Source organism: Bactrocera latifrons, unplaced genomic scaffold, assembly GCF_001853355.1.
Source record: "Bactrocera latifrons isolate USDA-ARS-PBARC rearing strain unplaced genomic scaffold, ASM185335v1 scaffold_140, whole genome shotgun sequence".
Taxonomy (NCBI): domain Eukaryota; kingdom Metazoa; phylum Arthropoda; class Insecta; order Diptera; family Tephritidae; genus Bactrocera; species Bactrocera latifrons.
Window position 1 is genome coordinate 730,039 of NW_017534853.1, and position 22,846 is coordinate 752,884.

The 22,846-nt window shown below is 33.3% G+C and overlaps 1 protein-coding gene across 4 annotated transcripts in view; it reads right to left on the bottom strand.

The window, feature by feature from the left end:
- LOC108965492 (sex determination protein fruitless) overlaps positions 1-10,167 on the bottom strand; it is a 75,761-nt gene extending 65,594 nt beyond the window's left edge. For 2 of the 4 annotated variants that reach the window (XM_018927952.1, XM_018927951.1), the window contains exon 1: positions 9,956-10,167. The gene's annotated coding sequence lies outside the window, so the exon portion shown is untranslated. The remainder of the gene's footprint in view (positions 1-9,955) is intronic. The other 2 variants (XM_018927953.1, XM_018927950.1) reach the window with 1 other exon arrangement.
- Positions 10,168-22,846: the final 12,679 nt, after the last annotated feature.

The following is a 22,846-nucleotide window of genomic DNA, read 5'->3' on the forward strand; positions in this document are numbered from 1 at the left end:
GCTATCTATACTAAATTGCAGCGAATTCAAGGAAAACTCGGCGTGGGCGGTGTACAAAATATACATACATACACAATTTGTATCTACATATGTGCATTTGTGTGTGTGATTTCGACTTTCCCACTTTCTTGTTTTTGGAGGCAGATACAGCAGGTGCATGGTGTCTACAGCAATGACTATAAGTATTTCGTAATAGGTGTTAAGGCGCTATTTCTGTTACATACAAATATGTGATTTAGAATTTTGAAAATTTCTTAGTTCTTAGTTTTCAAAATCATATTTTAACCTTCTGATGTTGCAGGAGTTTTCATAAAGCTCATATCACCCTTATTTCCACTATTTATGGCGTACGAATTTCTTATGTACCGTACAAACTTTCGCTTGTTGACTATCTGTGACATAAAACTAGAAAATATTATTATTAAAAGAGTTTTCTCTCTGCTATGATTACCACTTGAAATACAGTTGTCAAATTAGGCGAATTGGTCTTGTAAAAACAATTTCAAATTGGCGAAATATCTATACATATGTATGTATTGAGAAAGTTTTATATTAAAAATGCACATTCGTCGATATATGTGATAAAAAATAGTTGAGATCCGAATCAACTAATTTTAGTTATAGGGTATATTATTATCAAAGAAACATTTTCCTCCAATTTCAATAATATATATCACAGATTTGCCGTTATTTTTGGTAAAAGGTCAGCCTTGGGATCTGGGATCATGAAAATTTATAGCCCAAATTCGACAATTTTTGGGCGTAGGATGAAATACTTTGAGCGCTCTCTATTTATGCAACGTTTAATGCAGAAACATGGAATGGTTCTTGATTTGGATGCTGGAAAGTGAAAGAATTAGATATTCCTAAATCATCTAGTTAGGAATATTCATCGCTAAAACCTATCTATCATTATGGTAGTGAAATTTTCATGTTTCTGCCTTATTCATTCATTGATTTTTCGCACTTTTGGTAGTTTTTAATAAATCGCTAAATGTGGCGTGGGCGTGGTTATAATCAGAGTGTACCTATTTTCGTCTTATCGTAAGAGGTATCGATGTGATATGTCCTGTACAAGTTTAGGTGATATAGCTTCAATGATTTGGGAGATATACGCAATAAAACTATTAGGAGGCCACTTTTTTAAATTTTCAAACCACATAACTAAATTATAGTATTGTATCTTATTTTGGTGCTTTGTTATATGTTTATATGTTTTCGATTAATGGGGTTTTGTGGGCTTGGCAGTGATCTGATTACACTCGTATACGAACTCGTCCTCTCTTTCTCAAGGAACACTTGTATCAAATTTCATTAAGATACCTCACATTTTACTCAAGTTATCGCTTGCATGGACGGATAGATTGTATTTCAACGGGTCTCGTCATCCTGTTCATTTATATATTCTATACCATATATAACCCTATAACTACCGTTAGGTGAAAAAAATTATTATACTCTGTAATGACATGTTGCAAGTGTTTAAAAACGTATGTTATATAAGCAAATAAGATATTTATTACTCATATATATAATTTATATTAATATTAATAACATGCCCATATTTATTCAGCAAACTAATCTAGGTGACACGTGTTGTGTTTATATGTGTACTTACGAAGCCAACTGTGCAAACGATTTATATCCAGTGATAAATTTTAGGGATGCTTACCTGAAAATAAAGAAAAGTAAATATATATTAGTATATCAAATAGGGAAAGCTGAAACCACTGATATGTTATGTTTATAAAGCAATTATCATATGTAAGCAAACGGTGTTGGACCTGAATTAAATGATTTAGAACAACCTGAGTTCACAAAATTAAAATTACAAAGTCTTATTCATATGTTGTTGTAGAAAGTTTAGATTTTCGTTAGAAGGCTGTTTATCTCCGCTGCTGTGAAATGCCGATGCTTGCCTACTTGCCTAATATCTGCATTATTGACCAAGAATCTTGCTCTTTTTTATTAAAGGGTTTACATGGGTTTTCTCGGCTAAAAAACAGCTTTTATTCAACAATTTTTTCTCATTTAAGAATGAAATATTTGATTCGAATTTTTTATTGTTACGAACAACAAAGAAATTCAGAAATATTTTAAACAAGGCCATTGCGACGCCATTTCCGGTAACCCTTTAGAAAAAAGATGCGCCCGCGGGGTTTCAGGGTAACTCTTTACAGGATCATCTAAAGTGAAAACGAATATTTTTTTTACTTAAAATCTCAACTTAGAACTCGAGCAAAGGATAAAAACGGTAAAATTGAATTTTTGGCAGACATTTTTACCAAGAAATGAAAATTTTGCGACATATTTTTTTTTCAAATACTTTAAATCGAAAAAAATGTTCCATTCAAGTCTTTAAGAATTGTATGTCCAAGACATCATGAAGATCGGATGAGTAGTTCTCGAGAAATTTTGTCAACCGATTTCAAAAACACAGTTTGGAGAAAAACGCGTTTAAAGACGGCGCACTTAGCCTAGCTAGCCTCGAGCTTATAAGTTCCCAAGGCTGTATCTTCGAAATTATTACTCGGATCAACTTAAAAATTTAGGTGATTATGTCATATGTAATGTAAATTGTAAAGTATATTATAAGTCGACATTTTGATGAGCGAGAGGAATTGAAAAAAAGCGAATGGAGAAAATTAAGCAATAAATATTATCTCCTCCACTCCGCTTGCTAACGCAAATTACAAAGTAAAAACCAACAGTTGATCGGAGCCTCAAACATTAAGGTATTATATATAATAATAATAAATACAAGAAACACGGTATTTTTCGACAAAAAAATAAATTTTGGTAAAAGTATAGTTTGGTAGTAGTAGAGTTCCCTCGATATACACAATTGTATAAGGATTTCCATCCAAAGTTTTTGCGTATTTTCATAAAGTTGTGTTTCGAGCGGCTAGATTATATTCCTGGTATAGTTTTCTCTATAAAGACAGTATTTTCTGCATAATTTTGACACTGTAGAGTTTACTCATCTTCTATGATTTTCAGTACCAATCAACTGGCTCCTTAAGTCAAAAGTGTTTCTCATTACTAATATCATATATTATTAGCTGAGATTGACAAAAACAAACAGATGAAAGGAAAATTTTTGAATATAATAAGAAGCGACTCTCCTTTTACGTTAAGCACAAGAAAGCTGGAGAGCGGCAGAGAAAGTGCTTCACATATCAGAAATGAGAGAATACGCAATTGCGTTAAGCAATAAACATAAAAAAAGCAAAACACAATGGAATCAACTTAACTACCTGCACATGAGTAGAACGCCGGCAAACATAAAAAACAACACGCGGCATGTATAAACCCACACAGTTGCGGTGATACGTAGTAGGAGTGGGTGGCGATGGCACAGAGGAGACAACGCACAAAATACAACAATGCCCATAGTAATGATTAAATATGATTTTTAGTAGACACAGCGCTAGCCAAGGGGTAAGCGCGTGCTGACGGGTCAGGGGCACACATGTACTTTGTTGTACGCGCTGTAAAGATAAAATTCACACACACACGCGCGAATAACCGAAAATAGTGCCGGGTTTATTACAATTTTTTGGCGGAGAGCAAGTGAAGAGTATTTTTTCGTATTTTCATTTAACAGCAGAAGTTTTTTCTTCGCGCAGTGATAAGGGGGGTAGGGGGAGTGATGTATGCGCAGTTTGTTAGCACAGTTGGTGTGTAGTTGAGTACATTTGCCCTTCTAATAGGTGAAAAACCCAAAAACTTTGCGATGTTATAATATTTGACATGTTGTTGTTGGCATTGTTTGATTTTCAATTGCCAGCACCAAATGTGTGCTAATAAAAACGGCAACAATTCCAAAAGCCACACGCTTGTAATTGTTATAAATGCGCGCACATATACATGCAAAGAAATGAGTAAATATGTATATATATATATACATGCAAAGAAAGATGTGTATAAGAGACAATATATATTTTTTTTTATATATAGATATACATATATATACACATGTGTGTGTTAATACATATATACACATATATGTGGCTTTACAGTTAGTGCGCGCGTGTGTACATTTCTCTGTGTTGACAAATTCGCATTCGCCGGCTACGTTCATGGTCAAACTAAATTAACGCAAAATATATGCATGTGTGTGTATGTGTGAGTATGCGGCGTATGCGAATATTATATCAATTATATTAAATCTAACTCGTGCCTTTGAACGGTTAAGCATACATACATACAAAAACAAACATATATTTGAACTATATGTGTAAATTGTATGGAGAAAATATATGTTTATGAAAAAATTGCCAACATTTTTATTGATATTTAGATTTGTACACGCTTTTTATACTTGTTCACACAGGCATACAAAGCATACAAATTTTGTCATTGCCTTTCATTTGCCAAATTGTGTAACAAACTTTTCTCATCGCATAGGTTGTTTTCTTATTAACTTTTCCCTGCCGCTTGTTGTTTTTTTTACTTTTTGTTTCTGATCTTGTTTTTTTTATTTTTTTGTTTTTTCTTTTGAATTTTTTTACTGTTTTTTTTGTTGCTTTTCTGCGCGTGACGTCAAACGATTTTCGACTGCTGCTATGTTACACAATTCAAAGTTTGATTTACTAGTTCAGCGCTAACTTTGTGGCCCAACACATGCCGGCAAATACGCAAACATACACATATGTACATACATACATAAAATGTAAGTACTTAGAAGTGTGTTGTGCTCTCGCATAGTGAGATCGCCATCCAATAGGACACACATTAGCAACAATCAGCGACACAGCTGTCGTATCAGAAAATATGACTTGGGAGAAATTGTAAAATTTTAATGTTTAAATAAATAAAATAATTGCTTTGGCACATGTTCTTTCAAAGGTTTGGTACAGTTTTACATAATGCCATACGATTTACAGTGGCGTGCAGCTGAATAGTAACGTCAGGTGGTATAAAAAAATTATGTAATATATAAAATTCGTCAATTCAACAAGATTTGTTGGTACATTTTGACTATATATATATTTTACTATATATATATTTTATATAAATATATAAAAATTTATTAAATTAAACTGAAAAATTTATTACTTATTAGTAAGTACGTAAAATGTCTTACTAAGTTTTCCAATTGTTTATAAAACTCCATGAAAATACTTATGAACAGAGTTGCCACATATTTTTTACTATAAAAAAATATATTTCGCTTACTAATTAAAATGCAAATAAAATGTCGTAATATATTTAGTTATTTATAAAATTCCAAGAAAGTATTTATAAACAGAGTTGCCATAATTTTTGTTACCATAAGAAAATCTTACTTCGCTTACGAATTAGTAAATAAATAAAACGAAATAATATTTTTTTCTGATTATTTATGAAATTCCATGAAAATATTTATAAACAGAGTTGCCATATATTTTTGTTATCATAAAGAAATCTTTCTTCGCTTACGAATTAGTAAATAAATGAAACGAAATAATATTTGTTTCTGATTATTTATGAAATTCCAAGAAAATATTTATAAACAGAGTTGCCATATAATTTTGTTACTGTAAATAAATCTCATTCGGCCAACTAATGAATAATTATGTAAAATTGCATATTATCATTTCTTCATTTGTCATAATTTCCTGTTGAGAATATTTATGAATAGAGTTGCCATATAATTTTATTACTTTAAAACACTTACTTGGCTTACTAATTACTGAATAAGTAAAATGTCATACTAAGTTTATTATATTATATTTATTTTTATAATTCCATGAAAATATTTATGATCAGAGTTGCCATGTTTTTTATTCATTTTGCTCAAAGAAAGAATATTATAGTAAAATATTTCATATAAATTATATTTTTACATGTACCTGGAGTATAATTTTTCGAAGGGGGTTGGCATGAATATCACGAAAATAATTGAGGAGTTAGTGAAGATAGCTCCGTTGCAAACTCTTATTTAATTTTCTCTTTTAGAGAGTTAGTTTCATTTTCGTTGTCAACATTGTTAAAAATGGCCAATTTTGTTCTATTGTGAATGAAAAACAAGCAATACTGACAGCTGTCTTTCAAATTTCAATAATACTTACACATTTTCAACTTCTCTCTGCTGTAAGATCCAATTTGGTAAAAATAAAATTTACTTTACACAAAATGTGTCACACGACACTATTAATATGTCAATAACTGTTCGCAAACGCCTATTTACAAGGTCACAATAACGTACATACATACATATTTCTGTTTATTTTCAGTACTTTTGCCCAAATGCTGCCCATTGTGATGATCACTTTGTTCGTCGCGTTGCCGTCGCTGCCGACGACCATTTCATTTGCGCAAGTAATAATATTCTAATATCGTGTGACGTTAACCGTCGTAATACTAAGTGCAAATATTCATTTCGATGCAAGTACACAGCCGAAAATATTTGTCACGTACACATAGTTACGTTGACATTACATAATTCGAAAATTTCAACAATTTTCCTAATAATTTTAATTGGCACAAGCACCCGAAATTATTTTAGAAATGTAAGTAATTCTATGAACTCTAAGTTTTAACTTTTTAAACTTAGCATTAGCGGAATAACGGAGTGTTAATGAAAACAGAGGTTCAGAGGCCAGAAAGTCACGATTACTCAATCCCCAATGAATTGAAAGAACTCGCGTGGAAATTAAAAAATGCACGCAGTGCAATTCTTAAGCCCTTTGCGGAACAAACGAATGAACGAACACACGAGTATCGTTTAGATTTCTTAATTGGGTCTTAAGAAACTGAGCACGCTTTTCTCAAAGTCTGGTTAGCCATCTATCAGTTGTGGTTACAAAAAAAAGTAATTTATCGAAAGAAGGTGTCTTGGTTAAGTTAACCAGAACTTATCTGACAGATGGTTGCCAACCAGGCAGTGAGAAAACGGCACTTATAGAAATTTCAACAGATATTTCTGATAGTCATTTTGATATTTACTAGCTAATTAACTGATAGTTGGCTTGAAGTGTGCAACCGAGCCGCGTGCACCAAGCGAATTGAAGCAATAATTAGTTTACAGTTTCTGTTAGGTATGAATGCTGTTTTGAAGAATTTGTCTAATCAAATACTACCAAAAATACATTTCAGAATCGGAAGTTGTGCTATTGAGCGTGACACCGTCCATCATGAGTCGAAACGTTACGAACTCTTCAGCCTGACTCTTACGTCCCCAAATTTTTCAAATCATACACTTCAGCTACAAAATATTACTTCTTGTAGCACCAAGTATGGCCTCTTTTGCGATTTGCCGGTATACCTCAAGTGTTTACTGATTGATTAACGAATTCTATGGGATGTTTATCTACAACGTGATTAGTACACTTATGCCCAAGCAGGTGAGTAAAAAATATGACAATTTGCTTGATAAATAATTTTAATAAAATTTCTGAATTCCAAATGGTACTTTACATATTTATATATGTATGTATATATGTTTAGCAGTGTATAATTTAACAATAATACGAAAATAAATGAATTTCACAAAATCAACAGCAGCACTTGAGCGCATTCAAATTTAATTGCGATGCGAAACAACCGCAACAACAAAATTGGCGCTCTCGATGACATTACATTATTTACGTTGTGTACGTGTGTGCGTGTGTAAGTGTTTGTGGCTGTATTTGATGGTATCTCGTGATTACACGTGCATTAACTTTGCCAAATATCTAAGTACACATTTATGCTTGCGAGATATCGCTAATTGAGCAGCAACTCATCGTGACGACAGCACTTGTGTGCGAAGTGGGTTTTTATTTACGAGTAAGAAAATGAAACAAATTAGCTACTTTGTAACTTTCTTGAAAAAATCTTATCAGTGTTCCATTGTTTTAGTTGCTTATCAGTTTGTTGTAGTTGTCGTTTTGCTTGGATTTTTTGGTTTTATTTACGTGCCTTCGTTTGAGTATTTGAGTGAATTACAGTTTTGCTTATCGCATTTTGGAGAGATAGCTACTTGAACTGAGTGATATTCACGATTTTGGGGAGCATTTATTAGAAATACACAAAAGCCGAATCGTTTCGGTTAGTATATTCTTCAAGTCAATCCAAGATAGAAAATAAATATTTTGGAGAAAATAGTTTTTAAATTCATATTACTATCATTTACTATTTTGTGACCATACAAGTATATGGTGGTAATACAATATATACCACAATTTGAACCGTATTTAAGATGAGCTTCTAACGGTAATTTTACACGTGTACGTTTAATAGAATTTTTATATTTATATTTTATATTGGAACTACTAACTCCTAATACTACTACTATACTACACAAATCGTAGGTACTGGTCTCGTTGCTGAATAATTAAAGCCAGAAATGAGGCTGCATGTAAAATAATCTTTGTATTTAACAAAGCAAATTGATTTGAAGATTATAATAAAATTTTAGAAATATTCTGAGTTAGAGTTGCCACGTATTTCAAAAATAAAAATTAATGTTAAATATTAAATAATTAAGAAAACTTGCTGAATAGTTCTCGTTATATTTTTAATCCGGAATTTTTTTGAAACAGTGTTGCCACATCAAAAAAAATGTACCGAACAATTAATTATAAAGAGTGTGTTTGGGTATTTGGTTTTTAAATATTCTGTAGTAGAAAATAATACAAAACAATATTTGGCATAGCTTCAATTTCGACATAACTGGTGTGGAGTTGCCAGATTTAAAAACTGGAATTGAAATGTCACCACTTAAGAACAATTTTTGCAATAATTTCTTAACTCTCATTTTTTTTAAACAAAATTTCCACATAAAAAAATATATATTGAAATTTATGCGCTAATTTTTTATTTTAGCATTTGTTTGGAACATAGTTGCCAATTTAATATATTTTGAATAACTGTAATTTACAAAACAAACGGTATAGAGTTGCCAATATTCTCAAAAGTGAAGCTGAGGGTGTGAAATATAAAGCAATTAACAAAAAAAAAGTTCTAAAATGTGTAGGATGAATTTTTAATTGAGTTTGGATGAAAACACTCCAGTTATGAGAGTATTGGTTGCAGGACCCGCCGGGGGAAGCAGTGGAAGAGAAAGACCTTCGCTCCATTGGAAAGACGAGGTGTCGGAGGAACTGGCAACGCTTGGAATCTTCAATTGGCGCCAAACAGCGAAAAGGAAGAACGACTGTTATAAACTCGGATATAGCGGGGTAAGCGGTGTCTACGCCAATAAAGAAAAAGAAGTTTTGTAATATTTTCTTTTCTTAGCCAAAATTTATTTTACGATCGCAATGTGAAAACGTATTCAAAGCTGACTAGAGAAATTTCTACTGCCATCGACTATTTATTACAATTTTACATTAATTTTCGATGGCTTGAATATCGAAAAAAGATTACAGAAAAATGCAGATAGTCTGTAAAGTTCCAAAAGTGTATGTTTTACATTTTAAAAGCTTTTGTTTCGGCTAAATTTTCAAACGACCCCAAGTGAACTTAGTTAACTATAAAAGTCACATAAGTTAAGTGTCACCAATTGTGCTTTTGGAGCTCAATAAATATATTTTTGTTTAAGTTTTATCCTCCTGTGTCAAATGCTTTACATACATACATGAATTTGTGTGATCTAAGGCAACAAGGCAAAGGCAAAGCAAACAACCTTCATGGCTTAAGGAAGGTCAGCATAAACTTTATTTTCGAAACACACGAATATTTGCACACAGTTAAATCAATTGAAGAGAGTGGTAGTTGAGTAGCAAAACAGAAAAAAATCTAAATAAAAAAGCTAAAAATGAAAATAAATTAAATAAAAATGCAAACTTAAGTGTGTCCGCAGCGAACGAGTTCATGGCGGTTTGGTATTGCTCGTGTTTGCTAATTTTTGCTAACGAATTTTCTAAGCGCACGCCGCTGCCCTGAGCATATACTAAAACATATGTATATAAAAAACAAAAAAAAAATTAAATGAAATAAAGTAAGCATGTAAATGCAAATAGTTTGCTTAATTTCTGGTACTAACCTTCCCAAACAGTGTGTCAACCAATAGGCGTAGTAATCCAGTTGTGAGAGGGTTTCTTGCACTGAACTCTCGTCGTTGTTGTAAGCCAGCGTGTAGGTTTTCTCTGTCGACTTGTTTTCAATAAATTTATGTAGATAAATCCAATGTAATCCAATTAAAAGTAATCCAATGTGTGGGTGTGTTGGTGAGCCAATTGAAATATTTTGTGGTATTCTTGGTTACTTTTATGCTGAGATTTGTGATATGCTTTCTGATTTCAAATTTTATTTGTAAAATAATAATTGGCAAATTTTGTTTCTTTGTTTTGAATTTTTGTTTGTGTATGTATATATTATATGTGTGTGTGTGTTTCTTATTTTCTTATAACTGGAGCAATCTTCAAGAACACTTCTACTACAACTTCACAGCAAATTTATTATGTTCAGGCCAATACATTTTTATTGTATATAATATGTACATAGGTTAGAGTGGTGTTTTCTTTGTTGTTGTTTTTCATTTGTAACGCATATTTGGTTGATTTTCCGTATTCTCCGAGTTCAGGTTAATTGGTTTTTGGTTGTGAATTTTATTTTATTACTAATTATAAGTAAACTTTAAGGCACTATTGTTTGCTGGAAGGAAGGAAAATTTTAAGTTTCGCACATTTGTGGAAAAAGCGATAGGGGGAGCTAAAAGATGAGCTAAAAGTTGTTTGCATTTACAGTGATGTTTGGCTGTAGGCATATTTTGAATGCAAAGTTAATGCGCCGTTTTGTTGTTTTTGACAGATTAACATTTTTTGTGTGTTTCTTTTATATGAAAATATTTAATTATAAATTAATTGCAATTAATTTTTTTTTGACGCTCGTAAATTAATTACTATATTTTTTTAAATTTTATTTTAACTAATTTTTCGTAATTTTTTTCAGTTGTTTTGTTTAAAATTTTGTTTCTTTCAGCTTTTGAAATCTTATGCGTTTCTATTTTGGTGATAAATAATTGCCTATTTGCATTTACGTATTTGTTATGTTCTTAGGTCGCAAAAAGCAGTAAACTACCTATGCGTAAGACTAGACCTCGGACTAATCTTCTGGTAGCGGCGATCACCTCCCAACTCAGACTAATGACCAATGGCCAACATAGGAGTCCTCAGACAAGAAAATGTGAAGCTCTTAATGTTGACAACAATCAGCGTCCTATTATACCGGTGAACCGCACCGCAGCCCACAGAGTTGCATCAGACGAACAGTTACAGGCGATGCAATATTTGTTATAAGCGGTAATGCCCTAATTGATCTTCTGGCATAGGAAATGAAAAAGCTATGGGAGCTAAAGAAACCTTCAGAAAATAACAAGACGGCAATAGAACAAATAAAAAAAGATATAATAACAACATGGCAACGAACTTGGGAGAATGACAGTCGCGGCGGATGGACGGTCAGGCTAATAAAATATCCAAATTTACGGCTTGTTTGGAAAAGTTAATTTTTGCACAACCCAGCTGCTATCCGGTCAAGGATACTTCAAAAAGTACCTGCACAGGATGGGAAGAGTCGAAGAGCCGTCATGCCTATACAACCATTAGACAGAAGACGATGCTGAGCACACATTCTTTGAATATATGCGATGACAACGAGAAAGTACCGCCGCAGAAGACTTGGATAGCACAATAAACGCGGACAATTTAATCAATGCTATGCTGGAGAGTGAAGCAAACTGGGAGATTATCTAGAAATTCGCAAAAGCTTGCCACCAAGCAAAACGCGGGAACTGGACGGAGGTGTGTAGTTGTAAATCTCTCAATGAGAAAAATGGTACGTCACCCTGAAGTAATGCAAATATCGTCCCAGGGTGGGCGACGGTTGTTTAGAGCGGTTAGAGGGGGGTTTTTGGTGACCTGCAAGTGGCACATACATACTGTTGCTGTGACGACAGCACTAATGATCCGGAAACATTTTTACACCCCCTCACCCGCAAAAAAAATTTTTTTTTGATCACATGTATTATTACCAGTATTGTCGTTTAGGAAAGATTTCAAATTATTTTCATTTTTATATTTAATTTATTATGAGTATAATAGTTTTTTTAAAGACCTTTAGTTGTGTTTTCTCTGCCTTTGTTAGTTGTTGTTGTTTTCGTCAATTTCTCATTTTTTTATATATGTATAACACTTTTATTTTTTCCTTATAATTTCTTAATAAATAAAATATTTTTCACTTTTATTATTTGGGCATTATTATATTTTGAATTTTAATTCAGTTTTTTAAGACCGCACCTTATTATTAATTTGTTATTACTATTAAAAAAATTAGTTTTTTTCAAATCCAAATTAAATTTAATATATTTGTTTAACTTGATTTTCAATTTGTGTAATTATTTTGTATATATTTTATTATTACATAAAATAGAGTTTTTAAACAACTTCATTACTTCAATTATTTTTAATTAATTATTTAAATTTTTCTTTTATATTATATACCGAGTTTAAATAGTTAAATCATTTCAAATATAATTCCAAAATTTTTTTATAATTTCATTTATAATTCACACTTTAAAGTTTAATTTGTTTTATTGGAATTGTTGTACTCTTTTAATTGTGTTTTTATTATTATTGTTAACATTCTTATGTCTTATATTTTTGTTTTATTATTTCTATTGTTTATTACTCGTTTTTAATTTCATGATCTATTATGTATTTATAATTTTTTTTCTTGATATTTTTAAAGGTGTAAATATTATTATTATAATTTTTACCGTGTTGATTTCACTTTGAAAGTTATTAGATATTTTTTTGTAGTTATTTGCTAAAATTTAATATTTATTAATTTTTTTATTCATTATTTTTATCTTATAGTTTTTGATTTATTATTTCTATTGTTTATTACACTTTTTTAATTTCCCGATCTATTATGTATTCTATAAAGACTTATATACTTTTTAAGACATTAGTGTTGTATATTCCCATTCCTTAAAACGCACAGTGTTAGCAAATCCACAAACGAAGCGGTTTGAGAAATGCTCAATACGGTAAATTCGGTAATTTAGGTAGTTTGTATATTATTAAATTTTTTCTGTCCTTTCCTCACTTAACATTTGTTTATTGCGAAAAAGCCATAAATTTCTCAAAAATTAAATTTTTTGTTTGTCAAAAATATTTAAAAAGAATACTTCTTTGCTCATAATGGTAAATTCGGTAATTTAAATAGTTTTTATGTTATTAACTTTTGTCCGTTGTTGATTGTCGATTTCTCACTTAAAATTTGTTTATTCCGAAAAAATTAAAAATTTTTGTTCATAAATCAAACCTATTTTTTTCATAAAAGTTTTTTTTTTTTTTTTTTGTAAATTCAAATTATATATTTTTTCATAAATTCACAAAACATGTGTTTTCCAATATAAATAATTTTTTTTATTTTAATATTGCATCCATTTGGCTCTAAAATATATAGTATTGAGCACTATATATTTTTTCCACAATCACTTTTGCTCTTGTTTCATATAATTTGTATTCCCTTTTTCAATTCTTCACTGCATACATTCTTTGCCTGTTTATTTACAAGCGTTCGTATATGAGTACATGTAATTTATATTTGTTGCACTGAGAACTATCAATGCGCATCCGCATCCGTATCCGTTCTATGGCTGTTGCGTTCGTTGCCTTTGCCGTTGCCGTCGTATCTACCGCGCGCGCTACAACACATAAATGTAACTAACGTTTGCGAATGGCTCAATCTCAATGTCTCGATTTCGGTTTGTGGGTTAAGAGACCACGACTACTAACACATACATACAAACACACATGCATACCAGCCACATACTGCTGGCTTATACGCCAGCTAGGGTGCTACATCGCACTACTAACACTACTGCAAGCGAACCACAAAAAAATGGCGAATAGTAACACCAACGTAATACAACAACACGCGCACATACCATTAGAGAGGAGCAATAAAAATCGCAGACGCACATACACACGCGCGCGTAAGAACAAGTATTTGGCACCCTTACATATATTTCGAGCAACAGTTGGAAAAACACTAAAAAGTAGCCAAAAGCGCACACATACCAGCGCAGAAATTTGAAATGAATTCAAATTGAAATTGATGAGCGCGCTGCAACGCGTCGGTATGTCTTTCTCATTTTTTCAATTTTTTTCTTTTTGAAGCAGCGCGTGAGCTTTATCCCAGCGCATTTACACCGACACACACGCGCTCCTCATCAGCGCCTTGCAGTGATCTAGTCAAACTTGTGTTCACTAAGCGCCTCAATTGCGCGCTTTGTTTTTGTTACTTTTAGCGCCATTTGCATGAAAAAATAGAATTTCTATTCATTACACACCTTTTTTAATTAAAAAATAAGCAATAGCTTCTATTAGCAAAACTAATTACTGATTTATAAGTTCAGCTTAAAATCTGCGTTGCACTGATATCAATATATTGCGAACGAAAGCAAAAACGATTGAAGAGAAACGCAATGTTAATCAGCGTCGAATATTACGATTACGACGATGACAACACAACACAACCGACCAACCGACTAAAGTCGCAACTGCGAACTGAATTGCCAAAAACCTTGATACCGATCGCAGAAAATGAACATACACGCGCGCACACACATACACGAGCGCGCGCTCGCCAAATCCAAAACCTAAAATACCGAAAAACATGAAGCGAACAATAACAACTACAGCAATATAGTAATAAGAAATACATAAAAAATTGCGATCAACGCAGTGGGCGCTGTGGAGGAGCAGCGTAGGTATGTACCTACCTACCAGCAAACTATATGCGCATAAACGCGCACACACACATACGCGCGCGCACCTAAATCACATTTGAAGCTTGCGAGCGGGCAGCAGCGCGTCTGACTGCCAACAATGTATGGGCCACATGGGAAAACGAAATTCTGCAAACAACGATCGGCAGTAGGGCGCGACGCGGCACGGTGCGGCATAGAGCAGCGACGTCAGCGGCTCGGAAGGCGTTGACAATGCCGTTGCTGACGGCGACGACATTGACGCAGGCGTTATGCTTAGATGTGAGCAAAGCACACAACGCGGCGCAAACAGTCAGCTAAGCGCTCGCATCGCTTTTAGGTAGTTGGTAGGCACAGGCTGTGAGCCCATCTGCGACAGCGTGCGCGTACGCTTTTGGGGACTTTGCCAAAAATTGGCAATAAAATGACGTATGCGCGTACACTAGTGTTGATAGACATATACATGGTTGTTTGTATGTGTGTGTGAGCGAGCTGACAGCAACGCGCATTAGGTTGACTGTTGGGCGCGTTGTTACGGTGAACACCAGCGACGATATTGCCAAATTGGTTCCTTTAGTGGAACTGTATGTAGTCTGGTAACTTATATATTTTTATTTATGTTGAATCTACTGATGAGGTGATTTTACGAGCTATAAAAATTAGGTTAGAGTCATTTCAATAACCGTAATTTTGCGGTTTAAGAGGTGACATGGGTTTCCTCGGGTAAAAAACAGACTTTTTTTAAATTTCTTCCTCATATAAAAAATTAAATTTTAACCTCGTAAACCCATGTAACCCCTTAATGAAGCTAACAGGCCTACCATTTGATTGAAATCTAGCTGGAGCTTGTGGAAAAAACCTTAAGGCCTTGATTCTAATGCCATAACATTTTATATAGGTCTAAATATAAATCCTTGCGGTGTACTTCGACTCAGACACTAGCTCGCTGTCATATTGAATGTTAAGACTGTTCATGAATATAGACTCCAAGATTTAAAGGACTATTGAAACATTAGGACGGACGGTTCTTTTTATTGAACTTGCGTAAGTGATAATGATTGCAAAATTTTCCATGTTTTTAGAATATTTTTTTAATAACTTAAACAGAGAGAGAGATTATAACTATAAATTCTCTACTCTTGTCTTTATTTGGCTTCTTTCGTCCAAACAAAAAAAAAAATATTTTTTGAAGGAAGCGTAGGCGATGAAGTGTTCCTAATTAGTTTTACATTACATTTAAAGCTCTTTTCGTTCTTTCAAGAAATGTTGCGTAGGCGATGAAGTGTTCCCAATTAGTTTTACATTACATTTAAAGCCCTGCTCTCTCTTTCAAGAATTGTTTTCAAATAACTTAAACAGAGAGGTACTCCTCCTTTCTTAATCAAAGAAAATACATACTTTTTTCCAAATTAGTTTTAGAAAGAATCATTTCATCTATCTTCAATTACATTAAAAGCTCTGCTTTCTTTTCCCTCTCTTGAAAGCAACTACAAAGTTATCCAGTTGAATCCAAGAAATGAGAGTACTAAACAAAATGTAGAACCAATTTTTAGTTGATTGTCCCGGTCTATGCGACTTATGCCAGTTGTGTTTTCGATTCGCTACTCCCTAAAGTTTGGTAAATCGAAGATCATGATCGATTCGCTACTCTACAAACTATCTTACATATACATATATTTTTCATACAATTTAGCACCCATTTCGTGATGGCTTAAAATTTATAGATTTTAGAAATCTATAAAGACGTCCAGGATTGCATATATGCAAATGGGAAATACCTTAAATCGTGTCCTGCTTAAATCTATTTAGGTTCGCCACGATCACTACTAGATCACTAAGATCCTCTCAGTTAGCACTCACAGGCAGGGCAGGGCGCTAAAACATTAGATCATTTTGGTGCAGCTGCTGACTGATGAGTTTCGCAACCAACGCTAATTTACCAAATGGACAGTCGATACAACAACAATAATAAAAAAAAACAACAATAGCAATAGAAGCAATGATGGCATTAGATGCGTGGCGAACGCCACAAGCAGCTGACTTTGCAACTACACACACAAATGTAACAAATTTCGATGACAATACTATGTATATGTGCGTACGTGTGCGCGTGCATTATAAGGAAGCCAGTGCAGGGCAGTAAAACAATCAGCTTTGTTGCCTGCAAGTTCGACATTCGACGAATTGCCGAGAACTAATAACAAAGCGCTCTGAAAAAGTAAAAACGCACACACAAACAATAATAAAAACCAAAAACAATGAAGAGCAATCAAGCGATCGTGAATAAAATGAAATGAAAACGTCCAAACTGGGCGAAGCCCGCAACAAAGTTGTTCAATAAAAAACAACAGCAACAACAACATTGAGCACTGTGACTGCCGCTGCAAAAGCACAACGAAAAGGCGAGCCCAGAAAGCGAAAATATTATAAAAAGACAACGACAGCGACAATAACAACAACGGAAAAAGCATAAAACACGAAAACGAAAATAAAAATGTAAAAATAAAACAAACAAAAAGTTGTGCGAATTTTTGTTTTTGGCAAATGTTGCTGTTTGAAGGTCAACTTTACGACCCAAAAGAGCGCGACACACACACTCGAACGCACATGTGCTTGGTGTATGTTGTTGGTGTGCTTGTGTTTAGTAAGCTTGTAGCGGTAGCTACATAAATGTATGTTGTCGCGGCGTTTGCTGTCAGTACTTTTGTTGCTATTGTTGTTGCCTGTGTATTACTCTTATGTTATTAATAGTTTTTTTTCGTGCATTTTGCGCAGCATTTTTTGCTGCTTTTTTCGCTGGCGTTTTTTGGCATTTTTTCGGTTGAATTTATTTGCACGCGATCGCTTACGATCCGCTATCGCCTGTCTCCATGTGTAAGTCGAATTCTGCGCGCATTTACATACAGACATGTACATACGTGGGTATGGGTACGTGCTTGGAGGGCAGCCGCACGCACACAGCCGCAGCTACACGATAAAAACACATATTATATTTGTGTGTGTTTCACACACTACCCTACTGCCTTGTAAATGTTGGAATAATCTGCTTTTCAAATTTTTATATTTCAATTTTTTTTCTGCACTATTTTTAGCGTGAACATTTACGAATGAGCTGCCTCGTTTTGTTCTGTGAATGTTTGTTGTTCTTGTTTTTTGCAATCTTTTTTTTTTAATTTTTTGCAAGTAAAAAGGTAAAAATAACTTAAGTAAAGAGAAGAAGGGCAGAGCATGTAGAAAAATTTGCTAATATTTAATTGAAGGAAATTAGTTTTGCTGGTGTTCTGCTGGTGAAATACAACTGTATGCGCGCATATGGCTATTATATACAAGTGTATATACGCGTGTGTGTGTGTGTGTAATTTTTTACACTTGGTTGAACTTAATATTGGCTGCTCTGCTCGTTGCTGAGCCGTAGAGAATGAAAGTTGTGTGGTGGGTGCGGCCAAGGTTTCCGTCTATCGATTGTGCAACAAATCGTTACTTAACGATGATGGAACATTTTGCCGAGAATAAAAAAATATATATGTATATAATAAAAGAGAAATAACAAAAAGGTCTTGCAAAAGTAGGTATTTCTAACAGTATCTTTCAAGTCAAGCTTGGGAAATAAAAATGGATTTTGAATTTGAAGAGTAACTAATTTGTTTGGAACTTGTACTCAATTATTAGCATAGCAGATTTGCGACAAAGAAGTAGCAGTTGTGCGAAGAAATATCAAACTACACATGAATAAATGCAACATGTTTTTTTTTTAAAAAAGAGCTTAAGCTTGATTTTTCATTCCAATACACATTTGGCAAGGAATCCCTTTTTCCTTAAAATCTTAAAACCGGGATCAAGGATGATAGTTTCGTTCTGTAACCGTTTATAACGAGAGCTCCACTTACTTTTTTCAATAGGCTTTTTTTGACTGCGCACGCGTGGGTCATGTCAAGCAATTGGTTTCAACAAGATGGCACCACTTCCCATACATCACATCACTGAAGGGATTTATTGAAAACAAACAATTCGGTGAGCAGATAATTTTTCGTTGCGCCGCAGCCAACATTTGAAAGAGGTTTCGATTAAGCCCTAATTCAACGTAATCCCTTCGTTCCAATCTTCTTCGTAAAAGAAAATAATGGCAACGAATTATTGCGAGAGATATTCTGAAATTTTCAACAGATAACAAACTCTATACATAGCTGGCGGAAGTGAGTGACAGTGAAGTTCAATTTTTGTCTTGTGTATGTTTGTATTCTAATACAGATTTTAAGATATACTACATTGCAAAGTTAACCATATTGGTGGAAATTAGTACAATCGTCTTATGAAGTTTTGATGAAGTTTGCATCAATTATATATATTTTAATCAAAGCCAAGATTCTGTCGAGTAACAGAGTTCTTATGTTATCCCTTGGGACAGTTTCAAATGACATGTCATCACATGGTATGCTGGATCGATATTGGTTTCAATGCTTGTTGATCCTTGCTATCCCATCGTCGTCTCCTACTTAGTAGTACTATATAATATTATTATTTTCTAATGCAGCAATATCGATAATAATCGATAATACTTTATAAATTAGAGAGAAACCCGATTGGGAATCCCTGACCTTTATATATTTTTCCGGAATTGTATTTTTAAATTATTCTATGATTTAAAAAGTATGTAAGGTTATAGAACATTGTGTTATTTATCGCCGAAATCTGTACAGTGCAGAAATGAACTTTAACGAAAATATATTCTAAGAGATCTAGTATGTTATCCATGACCTATGTCCTGATTAGTGAAAAAAAAGTTTGCATAATATTATGTAATCATATAAACTTAAAAGAAAACGCATGTCTTATACTAGCCGGTTTTCGGTTGGTATGTGAATATGGACTAGGTTAGATCCGTAGAAATTATACAGAGAATATATGACATTCATTGGGTTCTAGTGGCAACTGGAACTGGTTATATAAAAACACATTAGTCAGGTTGGGGAATTTTATGTGTTTAAAGTTCTCCCGCTAGGTGACGCAAGAGTCTAATTCTTGTTACAATTCGACACATGGCAAGAGCTTCAAAAGGAGTAGAGTGTAGAAAGCGGTTTTAAACAATAACGTGAGATTAAAAGCTTATTAAAAATTTCTATATGCGAAGAAAGACATTTAAAATGTATGCGTGAGGCATGTCGAGTGCACGAAAGTTTCGCTATAATGCAATACAACCCGGTTTAAAGCTTTCAAGCGTAATTCGTCTTTAAGCTTTAAATTGCTTTGAAGCTTTTAAGGTAATTTAAGCTTTTGTCATAGTAAAGTGACATGTGTATTCAAGTTTGTATGTTAAAAAATGTTTCTTTGCTGTTTCATGTCAAATGTAAATAATTCACACACTTTAAAAAATTCTTCCCGCAATTTATATACCAGTAATACATGTAGTAACTTTGAGCTTTCGTTGGGCATAAAATTGAATGCACACATGTGTCTATATACACATTATATATTATTCCAAGGAAATATGGTGATAAATTAAATACACTTATCAAATAAAAACTTTGTAAACTCTTGGAATCAGCAATTTATATTTTATTACATATACGCATACAATCACTCATATGTACATATGTATTCGTGTACTTGGTGACTACATATGTACATGTATTGTACAATTTTTGCGATAAGGTCCTAAGTAATACAATTAGCTGTGTAAATAAATAAGGAACAAAAGTGAGAGTATTTCGCTGAAAAATTTGTTGGTTAACTAATAACATTCGGTACATACATACATACATACATCACCATATAACTATTTTTAATAAATTTTTCGTTTCTTGCTTGAAATTTGAAACTGCATAAATTCATTTAAGATCCCCATATTTTAACCATAAATATGTAGTCTCACTCTTGTAAGCGAGCGCCAAGAGAATACTCGTTAAAATAAGAAAGGGCATATAAAACAACAAAAAAAAAAAACGAGAAAAATTATTAAATTACCTCAAGTGCGCCGAAGCTATAATACCCTTCACAAGTAACGAAGTTTCCATCGAAGATCTTGAATCACAGTTTAGTTTGAATCACAGCTATATGATATAATGGTACGATCTCGAAAATTTCTAGTGGAGCTTCAAAATATAACCTATGGCAAATTTCGTAAGATATCTTCGCCAGAACTTGACTTTGATCATTTAGTTTATATGACAGCTACTATATGCTACAGTTATCCGATATGATCTATACAGAAAAATGAACAGTTTCTTGGGAAAAAAGGGCATGTGTAAAATTTCAGATGATTATTCTTAAAACTCGTCACGCTGATCATTTGTGTGTATACTTTATAGGGTCTCCGACCTTTCTCAGGGTATAAAAAAGCTTATTTGCGATTTCCATGAAATTGGTAATGGGCTAAATATAAAAATGAAATTCAATAACCAAACTTCCTTGAAATACTAACAACTAACAATTTTTGTGACGCTTGAGGTGTTATCAGTGTTGATAAATAGCTTCAGAAAAGTTTTAGCGTACAATATTTCGTATGTTTGGTCGCTTATCTTTTGTTTGTCGAAATTCATTTATTATGATTCAGAAAACTGCTTTTATGAACATTTCTTTCCTTATTTTCTAGTTCGCAATCGCTTTTTGTGGACCAGCAGTAATCTGTCATCATGTGAGGTTTCCATCAACCTTGATACCTGCCACCCATTGTGTTTAGATCCTGGAGGAACCACACTCTCTCTGTTTCTCGCTATAATTTTCAAAATTATTCCAAAACTTATCCCGAAGTTTGCGGCTATATTTATTTTATCTTAATATTCATTTTTGCTCCTGCAATCTGAATTGGAGTCAGCACATTTTCCACAATTTTTTCATAATTTGGTGCTTTGTGGTTATGTAGAAAGTTCTCGACTATTAAATTCAAGCTTAAATTTACGAAATAATAATAACATTTATATCATCTACGCCTTTCATTCGTTATTGTATTTGTCCACTATCAAATATTTCACCTTTCCATACTCAGCTTCGGAAGTTTTCTGCAACTTCATATGTGATCTGGTCTACGGAAAGGGGGCTTAGGTGTCAAAAAATAAATTTTCACTTTTTAGTTGATTCGGATGGAAGATGAGATGCTTTTTCACGTGATAAAATCCAAAAAGTCATAACTTGTTTGAAAGTTCCCTAAAAACAATTGTTCCGCGTACTCTCGATCATTTCCCGTGGTATCAGTGTATGCCATTTATTATTACAACAATCTTTTGACAGAAATTTTGTTACCAGCTCTTCCTCCTTTACTTCAACAACAGACAATTCAATCTTAACAAAAGTTTGTTCGGTATCATCTTCTGCCTGAGATACACATACTTCGTCTTCATCATAATCGCTCTCTTCATTGTTTTCATCATCCTTTTCATGGAAATATTGTCCGTATACGGAACTGAACTCCTCATCAGCACTCATGTTTCCTTTCATGCGAAATGCGAAGACGATAATCAACAGAAACACTTGCACAAATGTGATAACAGAACATCCGGAAAGAGAGACGAATGAAAATAAGACAACAGCAGCTGTCTGGTATTGGAGTAAACGTAACTTCTTCAGTGTTATTTTTAAATTTTCCACACTAGCAACTTACACGATGAACGATAATAATATTCCGACCAAAAACAACACTTACTGGACGTCCTTGAAGCTTCTGGAAAGGAGAACAATTAATTAGATAACGAGATTTCGTAGACCAGGTCACATATAATTAAACCAATATCCTTCCCTGTCCACTGTTTTGTAAAAATGCATACCATTCCTAACTTGACAAAGAAAATTAAGTCGCTGAGAATATTCTGAGAAAATAACTTTGTAGAAGATACCTCCGATTCACTGGTTAAATTTACCGAATGTGTTGACATTAGTGTTTCTGAGGGCACGTTTTTGAAACGTTTTTGAAACGTAAAGCGAGAGTTCCATCTGTAAAATAGTACATTTTGTAGGCTGTAAGTCGAAGTACTTCCTCGTTTAATTTGCTTTAAAATCTTAAAACCTTCCGTACACTTTTTTACATATTTTCAACAGGGCGCGTAAGCGTGGGATCTCTGTACATGCAAATAAGGTGCCCCAAACCATAATCGTGGTTGGAAAAATTTGTTTTTACAAAAACCCAGATAGTTGAATACAGTAATAGTTATTACATATGTATGTATC